Below are 10,789 nucleotides of genomic sequence, written 5' to 3' on the forward strand. Positions count from 1 at the left end.
CAGTTTGAACTTCAGTACCAGATTGTCAGAGAGAATTACGTAAATAAGTAAATAAATAAACAGTTTGTCTAAAAATAAAAATCGGTTATTTGCCATTGCATATAAATTTACTGTGTTTCAAAATATTCCCTTTTGGCGATACGTTTTTTCTGTTCATACCACACTTCTGGTGAATAGCAAACAAAAAATGATGTACTATTTTTACGTTGTGCTGATTTTTCTGGAAAAAACGGGGACTATTTGTTGCGAAAAGCTTCAATCATGAACTATGGTATTTAGATTTGGATCATTGTGAAACTCTTAAAGAGTCGGACACTGTTTGAACAGAAAAGCTCATTCGAGTAAACTCGAATAAACGAATCCATAATTCTTTTCCTACTACAATTCTTCTACAATTTGTCTAACCTGGAAAAATATCTAGAGTGCTATTAATTAAACTTAAGTGTTACATATTTTATTCGAAATTTACTTATTTTCTTATTTGGCCATAACCCGTTACCGGGTTTCGGCCTGAGGTAACATTTGTCTTCTTGACAACACTTTTGTGACGATGTGCAGAAGGTTTAGCTATTGTATCAAAGTTTAATTAAAGGTTTTCTTTTATTTTCAGTCTTAAATTTTTTAATCACCAAGATTGTCGCATAACATAGCCCTAAGTTAATTTTTATTGCTGAGTTGTAATAAATAGGTCCTACCAATACTCAACATATCCACTTTGACAGTGGTGCTAAATTTAGTAAAACAAAAATCTATAAATCCATAAGGACAATTTTTGATTAATTGAAAAATTAACAATTTTTTTTATCAATCCTTCAATATTCAAATATTCTCTACTGTTACTCCACAGCAATGTAAACTGAATTAAAATGATGAATAATTTTATTAGACAAACGAGAAGAGAAATAGAAACCGTAGGACTTTATTTTGCGTCATAAATTAAGAAACATTAAAATTTCTTATCAGCTTTCGTAACGCAGAAGAAAGGCAGTTTACGGGAGAGGAGCTCCTTTATTTAATACTCTGCGGAATGCCACTCTGTTGATGTTTGCGTGGATGTTAATCTAAAGTAAATCTTGGGTTGTTAATTTGCATGTGCGGGCCTTTGTGCGAGAGTAATGTGTGTTCCGTACATCCATTGCCGTTCGCTTTCAAGAATTTATTTCAAAAAAGAAAATCACAAGTTTATAAAAAAAATAATGTTTCCGCTTTTTAAGATTCTAATTTTTGCTGCTTTTATTATTCCTACTCCTCCCATGGCAGCCCTGCCATCCTTTCCATGCCTAGCAATCCTTTTAATCCAATTTTTGTACTTTTTTTTGGTGCCGCGATGACTTTTCGTTCTGCTGTCGTAATAATTCTTAAGTAATGAAATGTCGTAGCTGTTCGCAAGATTTAACTAAATGACTACGTATGTGGCAGGAGTATAAGTGTTTAATTATACCGATTCTTGTTTTTCCACTTCCTTGCATTTAACATATATATATATATATATACATATATATATATATATATATATATATATATGATATATATGTATTTAATATTAATGTATATAAGCTTTCAGCTTAGAATGCAATTTGCGTGAAATATAAAAAATGAAAATGAGAAACATTTTCGAAAAAATTATGTGTGTGGGAATATGGCACTCTTGGGTCTTGGATTAGAGTTTTAATTAAAAATTTCATTCCAAATATGTTAGATGTGCGTATACACATAAAAGTATTTAAATGCGAATGTTATGTTTCTTAAACTCAGATATTTGCACCAAAAAAAGCTTCGACTATTCAACAAAATAAAATAAATATCACAGCCAAATCGCAAAATTCATTTAAAATATTTGCTTCTAATTTGGCATTTCTATTTAATTCGAAACTTTCCATTTTATTTACAATGAATTCATTTTATTTCAATTTTTGTTTGGCAACACCCTTTGAAATAAAACAGTTATGGCAAAATAAGAGAAAAATATACTAAGGCTTTTGCATCAATTTAAACAAAATTGTTCAAAGCTCAAAGGATTCTATCGAACCTTGTATGACAAAGGCGGCTTGGCTGATTTATAGAATGCACCTACACTCATCCGATAGAGAATATGAGAAAAATGAATTTATTTATTTATTTGTAATCAAAATTTGTAGTTTTTATTGCTTTTATAAAACAAATAAAAATTATGTCTGTAGTTGAGGTCGCTACAACAATCAAACTCATTAAAAGTATCTTGACAAGAAAGAAAAGAATCTTTAATCGTTACTCTAAAACAATAAAAACCAATCCTACGACCACATTTATTGTAGCAATAAAAATCGTTAAACAATTTTGTTTTACGAGACTGGGTATACATACGGATGCAAACTGTAGATTTTGTGAAGAGAATCGAGAAGGAGTTGGTCACACATGTGCTGTTTGAATGCCCTGCGCTAATGCACATACGGGATAGGCTCTTGAAAATGTATATTCTTACGGAAGACGCATTAAAACTCTGTAAAATAGGTTCTATACTAGTTTTTACTGACGCAACATGGCTTAGAGACCTACTCTAAACCCAGAACGGGCACAATATATCCGACAGTCATAGTGCCACGTCCCCGTACAATAACATAACACCTGATCTTAAAAACCCCTTAAAAAAGTTGCGTGAAGCGGGTGTAACAGATGATGTCTGGTTTGTTTGCTTAACGCGACTTCACTTGTTATTACACATCAAGAATTACCGACATTATTTTTTCTCCATAAAAAATACAACAAATTAACTATAAAAAAAAATTGTGCATGCATTTAAACGAGGTTTTTGCATCCATCCCTTAAAACAGAATGAAATTTGTATGAAAGCTGACAAAAATCCAATTGTATTTGAAAAAAAACGAGCAAGACTGACGAAAAATCAAAATATTTTGATTTCCATCGGTCCAGTTGTCATTTCTGCAAATGTTGCTATTATGGTACGTGTGAGACTTGACATAAATTTCGCATTTTACGCTCCCGGCGAACAAGTCGGACATCACACCCTCTTTATTGCAATGCTCTGTGGTCACTGGTGTTTAGAAACCTACGCAGAGAAATTATGCGTTCCTTTCAATACTAACTGTAGAAGTTCAGAACTTATAAGAAGAAAAAAGATACAATTAAACATTTCCTCTTTGAATGCCCAGTTTTGACCTCTAGAAGAAACATATTTTTAGGAAAACATTTTTTTGACAGTTTGTCAGACTAATTATCAGTAACCTCTTAAAAAGATTACCTGTTAAATAACCTGAATTCAACGAGATGAATTTAGATCTTTTCAGCCTTTTAATAGGTTAAGGTTTCATGCGAGAACCGTGGTAGCTAACTTAAGAGGACAAAAATTAATCATACAATAAACCATTAAGACGGAACTAAATCCTGCTAGCTTCTCGTACATTAATAACCTGTTTCATCGGAATGAGAAAGATATCAATGTTAAGTTTTTTAATCTTTTTCTTTAAATTAATCAATGTTAAGACAACATTTGTACCCCTGGCATACATTTGATAGCTCACTGGTTGTCCATAAAAAAGCTGATTTCATTGTAAATAAGATCATGATCCGTAAGAAATTAACAGATTTTTTTTACTTGTCATGTAATTATCATATTATTTCACTAATATCATTTATACCAAACAGACTATATTTTAAATTGATTAATTTAATTTCTTCTCATTTTCATATTATATTTTAAGTTTATATGATATAATTAAGATATAAGTGTATTAAAAATTGTGTGTTAAGAAGTTAAGCCGGTAATAACTATGGAAGCCATATCGGTTTTTAGGTTGACCAATGTTTAACCATAAACATTAGTCATTTACTTTACTATAGTGTATTTTTCATTATTATCCCGTTTTTAGTAGTGTATCCTGCCTTAACCATCTTGCGTTCAACATAACCTGAATTTTTTTATGAAATACAAGCAAATTATCAACAATCAATAATTATTTTGTAGTCTTGAAAGTAGGCCGTATTGAGTGTAATACAACTATATCAATGCTGGACCCAACCCTCCATACTTTTTCTGTAGGCTAATTGATATTTTTCTTGGCTTTAATGAAAGCAATTTCGATGTTAGCTTCGAGAATATACAGCAGTCTCACGATTTCTTTTCAGCAGATAATACATATTAAAAATTTAGAATATCGGGTATACTCGCTAAAATATATGGATCCAAAAAGAAAATACAGTTAAAATAGCAAAATCAATGTAATCATTTAATATAATAAATTATTAAATCTGTTGAATGCGTAGTCTGGGTAACGCGAAAATATTCTAATAAAACAATTCTAAATTTTTATAAATAGATGCTTCCAAGTAAATCTAAAATATGCATGGTTCTACAGAATTTTCAATAAGTGCTGTGGTAGCAAAATCTAAAGTAAATAATAATAAATTAAAAATGGATGGATTGGAAATGGGTAGGTTGTAAGTTGCAGTAACATAGGATACATGTTAGTATACCTTAAATGCTATTATTCCCTCTAATATATATTTAAAGACCCATAAAGTTCCACAAAAATGTCAGTTGACATATAGATCATTATACCATAGATTTCAATTATCGAAATTATTTAAGGAATAGAAGTAAGAAATAACATGTTGAATTTTGAAATTGATAACTATTTTAAATTACTATGGAAAGGATACTTTTAATAGTCATAATTTATAACTTATGAATAACTGATTCATAGAGTTATCTCAAAATAAATTAAGATGGAGACTATTTTAAACACAAACAAAAAATTATATACAGAATCAAGAAGAGGTCACTTTGAAATAAATTACTATTTAAAAAAAACTTTTACACGAAAATCATTCCTGTGGACACCATTATGAGGTTCAAGAAACAGCAAAACATTTATCAAATACATATTTAGCTGCGACTAAACCCAAAACTATTTATCTAGTATTTCGCATTTTAAGTTTCATGGAGTTCACCTAAATCGATGTGCCGTTGCTTAATATGCCGGTTGCTTAATTTTTTATAGTGAAAATCTAAGTTGACTTAAATAGAAGAATACACAGAAGATTCTCTTAGGTTATGGTTAACATGTAGATTATATAAATATAAAGAGTACGTGGATTACAGATTAATAAATTGTGTTATCTGGAATATGTATGATATATGCATACTTTAAGCTAACTTAGCTTAATAACTCTATCTTCATAAACTCTTTATAATTAATTATGTGCTATAGATGCGGACCATAGTTTATAGATGATACATAAACTTTTTGGAATCAATATTATGACTAAGCGCGATGAATCACTGTAGTTTGTCAAACTTCGATTGCTGTCAGTTTTGCTAAATTTAATTTTTGAATATTGAATATGTATTCTTTATGAAGGATGGATTAATTTCACTTTTTTTCTGATATTGTATTAGGATTTGTCGTCCATATAGTTAGTTTTATCAATCCCACAAATATATATATATACGAATCCATTAAGTACAAAATTAAATTTTTCCTGTATAATTAATGGGTATATTATTGGCTAAGAAAATGACATTAGATTCTATAGGTATAATTCTTAATTTTTATACTAAATTTTAGTAAAATATTTTTTAATTTTATTTAAATACAATATAAATGTGAATTGATGATTCAAATAGAAGATATGTTAAATATACGAGTACAAAAAATATATAATATATTGACACTTCTGTTAAATCTCTTAGCTCTGTGAGTTGTTATAAAACTAATAAAAGATTTTAAAGTCTAAATACTTAACCGTTGTACTGAAATATTCTTATATACCTATATGAAAACAAATTGTTCAGGTTGTTTTATAGAAGTAGGTATATATTGAAGTCAAATTTCAACTTACTTCCCAAAGAGAAATAAAGTATCTTCCTAAGGAATTATATATCACGGCCCACGATCCACATGTGGGTCGCAACATATTTTTAATTTACCACAATTACTCAAATTTTCTTTTGGTGTACTGGTAAAACTAAATTTTTTTATTTTTATGGTATATGTATCAAATATATAAATTCAAATTGATAAATTAATAAAACTAAATTTAAAATTATAAACATATTTTTATTTTTGTCGAAAACAACTATGAATGTATGTACTTGTTTCTGCGGCCTTTCAATCTGTACAATCTGTTGTATTGGCTCGCGATCTCATCTGGTCTAGAGCCTTGCTTTACAGGATCAAAAAATTCCAGCGCTCTGTTTTTGATATACTTTTACACACTTTCGATTATCAAGTCCTTATGTATATTTTTATTTCTGACATACTATGAATCTTTTGGCAGACGTCTCAATACAATATTTTAATAAATTTGAAGTTCTCCCATTGTGGATTATTAATATTATTGGTAGGTTTTCAAGATTTTCTCCTGCGTAAACTGTCTAGTACTTACTGGTTACAAATATCATTCTGATATATTTATTCCAATAATTTCATTCTGAACATTTCATTGTAATGATTTCATTCAGAATAGTTTCTGTACATATTAAATTAGATAAGATATATATATTATTATTTTTGGCATACCTGCATATAACACATAAACAATCCAATAGATTGTTTAATACCATAGTATATTATCTAAAAGAATGATAAAAATTAATAAAAGATCTTACTACAAGAATAAAAATAAGTAAGAGGAGATAGGTTTCATTTCATTGAAATGTTTCTATTTTAATTATCCAAGTCTATATTAACTATTAGTGATCTGATTTTACTTTATAACGTTGATGATTTAAATTTTTGCCATACATCAAAGAAGGATTTAGCTGTGAAGAGCATTTTAAAATAATCGTGGAATGTTTTTCTATATGTATAATCTATAGTATCTATTGTATAATCTCTCCTTATCGCATTGAGTGAAATATAACATAATATATTAGTATTAAAATCATAATTTCAGTTTCAGATCTCATGAAAATCTAAAACCTTCAATATGCTTTATTATATATTTAATATTGCTTTAATCAAAGACAAATTCTTGGTAATTTTTTTGTTATATTTTACTAGTTTTAATTATTAAACATATCTGTTTAATTAAAACAAACGTGAAATAAAAATAAAATAAGTAATAATTAGAAAATAATATATATAAAAAATTAGAAATAATTATTAGAGAATGCTAAAAATAAAAATAAAAAAAGAACTTATAATTCCAACTTTTTTTCTATTTTCTCTATTTATCAAGAATTAAAGTTATAGAGAAGGCTATTTTGATTCTCGGGCAGATCGATTTTACAACGACTTTAAACCGAGTTATCTATTTAGAGTAACTTATTCTACTAAGCTGTATCCCTATATTGCCATTTCTCGAGCTATCGAGGTTTAAAGTTGTTGGGAACGCTATTTTAAGCAACTTATCCCACTGATTTATATGCCGATACAGCTTACTTTTCGAGTTGAATGTGCAGAATTTACGTGGATAACTGCCGTGAAGGCTCAATACCACGGTGTTTTTCACGCACGCAATGGCATATTGCGCATAATTTTCTCCTTGGTGCGGAGCAGATCTATCTAACACCTCTGCTGATCTTTGGATCACAGAACGCGATTAGAAAATGCAACTACATATCGAATGATTGTAAATAATATGCGTAGATTTGGGTTTTAATCACAATCACCACGAGATTTTCTTTAAGAACCCAACCACACCTGAAGCTGCGGGCCCTGACGCCTGTACTACCTCGACTTTAAATCTTAAAGTTATAAACTTTGCACAACGGTTAGACTACTCATTTCAGGATCTGCACACGTTATCTAGTGCCAACTAGTATATACTAGTGTATGTTCATTACAAAAATTAAGATAATTAGTTTAGCTAAATGGAACATTTGGTTGTTGTTGGCATTGTTTCGATCATATGATCAGAAGAAAAATCGTTCAACATATATATCGTTATAAAAATCCTTTGTCAAATAGGTGTGCCCAAGGCCTCGGAATCGTGACATAGTCGTTTTCAATTCTGTAATAATCTGCTTAACCACATAAGAATTTTGTTTGAATACGTTAGATGGTAGTCGATTTGCCAGTGGTTACACAAATACAATATACGAAGCACTAGGAAGCAGTGTCAGAAACTAAGCATACCAATTCAACTTATAGTGATTTATTGAAAACAGTCAAAAAATCCATAAAAGTGAGTTTTCGTAAAATTGAAAATTTCAGTTCAACATTCAACACAATCAATGTGTGTAAATATTTTCATAAGCGCTTCAGACAACTGCAGTTTAACACACAAACATAAAAAATTGGTAAAAAATTAAAAAAATATATGTAGTTAAGGTATTTGAAACGGTGGGTTGGCAGGCGGTAGGTGGGCTTAGAACTCAGCGCCTAACAAGAAGGGCAATATAATACGGACGAATTCCAATGCTCAATTCTCAATGATTTTCCACTTTACCATTTTGAAGTGCGCTCCAAGTGATTTGAATGCGTCTCTGAAACTTTGATTGCAAACGTGAATGTAAATGAACGCGGTATTGTCCGTGTGTTTGTACTGTAACTCAGATTGGTATTTAAAGGAGTAGGATTTGTGCACGCGCTCAACATTTTCCACTTTTCAGGAAGGAATTTGAATGTTTTCGTCTACGATTAAAAAAATGAATTCCTACTGCATTCATGAATTCGTTTTTAGTTTGTAATTAGAAATTGTATGATCTTAAAACAATTGCTTACGTTACTAAAAAATAGAGATATCATTCATTCAGGCCCTTTATTGGGTTTGTGAAATTCCCTTCGTTACGTCTCGTTGTCAAAATATCTACAATTACCTTCTGTTTTCGTCAAAATGCACTATTATATCACTATTACTATTACTCTATCACAGATAAAATATTTTTTTTTTAAATACTGAGAGGTAAGTGCTATCATATATTTGTAAACATTATAGACAGCAGTCAGAAGGCGAAATATGATATGAACACAGCACTGCCCCCTATTTAAACGTTAAAACGTTATTTAAACGTTTCTGTGTTAAAAACAAAATTAACTTATATGACATAATTATTTATATCATTGATATATTGTTTGCCATGTGTTATAAATAACCTAAAAACATTTAACAAATTCATGTTTTTCACACTTTGTGTGAGGGATATAAGAGGCACATCAGTGTATAAGTCTGCATCATGAAACAGTAAAAGAGCAATCATTGATAAAACTCTACAAATTCATTAACATAGCCTCCTTCATGCATAATATAATCTTCTCCAATCAACGTTTCTCTAATACCAAGTTTTCGCTTGTCTCATTTAAGTAGTTTTCCTCATTAAGACAGTGAGTGTGGATAATATACCATAAAAAGAGCTTTCATATAAATGAGCTCATTATAAATAAATTGACTGATTTAAGGCGTGAAATGCAAAATGCAACCCCTACAAATAATGCAATAGTAATAATTCCATAATTCCATAACATAATTCCAGCTAAAATTATTGAAACAGAAATTGTGGCTTTAACATGACCTTTAAATAAAAAAGCTAAAATTATAGAAAAATAAAATAATAATTTATAATTAAACATATAATATAAATAAAATAAGTTTATAATAATATAGTTTATAATATAAACTTAAAAATAAACTTTTCATTCAAATAGAAACTTCCTATTAATATACGTTAAAATACAAATAAAGTATAAAATAATAAATAAATCCCAGCTTGTAATCGTTCAGGTTGATATAATCACCCTAAAATTAATAATAATGGAATCAATATACCTTCAAAAACAAAAAAAAAATAAAAAGCAAAAATATGTATTTTAGAAAAAATTAAAATTAAAAAAATTAATATAAAAACTATATTAATTATAAATAAATTATTATAATTTTTAAACTTATTAGTTTTTTCTCTTGCTATTTATATTAATGCACAAACTCAAAATCTTAAAAAAATTAATCCATAAGAAATTATATTACATCCTAAAAAATAAGAAATGCTTATGAAATAGCTACTATAAATATTAAATAAAATTAAAATGAATCTAAATAAAATTATTATATTCTGAACCATTCAAAATATAATATTAAAAAAACATTATAAAATTCTAAATGACTGAAAATAATCGTTTCCATGAGTTTGAATTATAGAAACCAAAATAAAAATACCTAAAGTCCCTTCACAGACTCTTAATGTTAAATATATTATTATAAAATAATTTCTATAACCTATTATATTCTAAACCTAACGATAAATTCTAAACTTAATAATATAGATAACAAATGTTTTCGATTAGATATAAAAGAAAAAATTCCAATTAATACTATAACACAACAAAATAATCAAAAATAAATTATTATTTTTTTAAGTTTTTATAGTTTAATAAAAACATTGGTCTTGTGAATCAAAAATAAGAATAATCTTTCAAAACTCTCAAGAAAAAAAAAATAATTCTTTATCACAAATTCCCAAAATTTATATTTTAATTAAACTATTTTTTGAAATTTCACATCTACTAATTCTAACTTTAATATTAATCTCAAATATTATATTTTCATCTGTATATCCTCCATTAGCAATAGGATTAATATTATTAATTCAAACAATTTTAATCTTAATTTTTTCAGTATTAATTTCAAAAACATTTTGATTTGCTTATATTTTATTTTTATTTTTTTTTAGGAGGAATATTAGTTAAAAAATTAAAAGATTGATAGGAACAATCTTATTAATTATAAGAATTTTATTTTTATGAAGTTTTATATATAATTATATTAATATAGATACATTTATAAATAAAGAATTAAGATAATTAACCAACTTAAAAATTTTAATTAAAGAAATTTTTATATTTTAACTAAA

The sequence above is a fragment of the Teleopsis dalmanni genome, chromosome X (assembly GCF_002237135.1).
Source record: "Teleopsis dalmanni isolate 2A chromosome X, ASM223713v2, whole genome shotgun sequence".
NCBI classification, from domain to species: domain Eukaryota; kingdom Metazoa; phylum Arthropoda; class Insecta; order Diptera; family Diopsidae; genus Teleopsis; species Teleopsis dalmanni.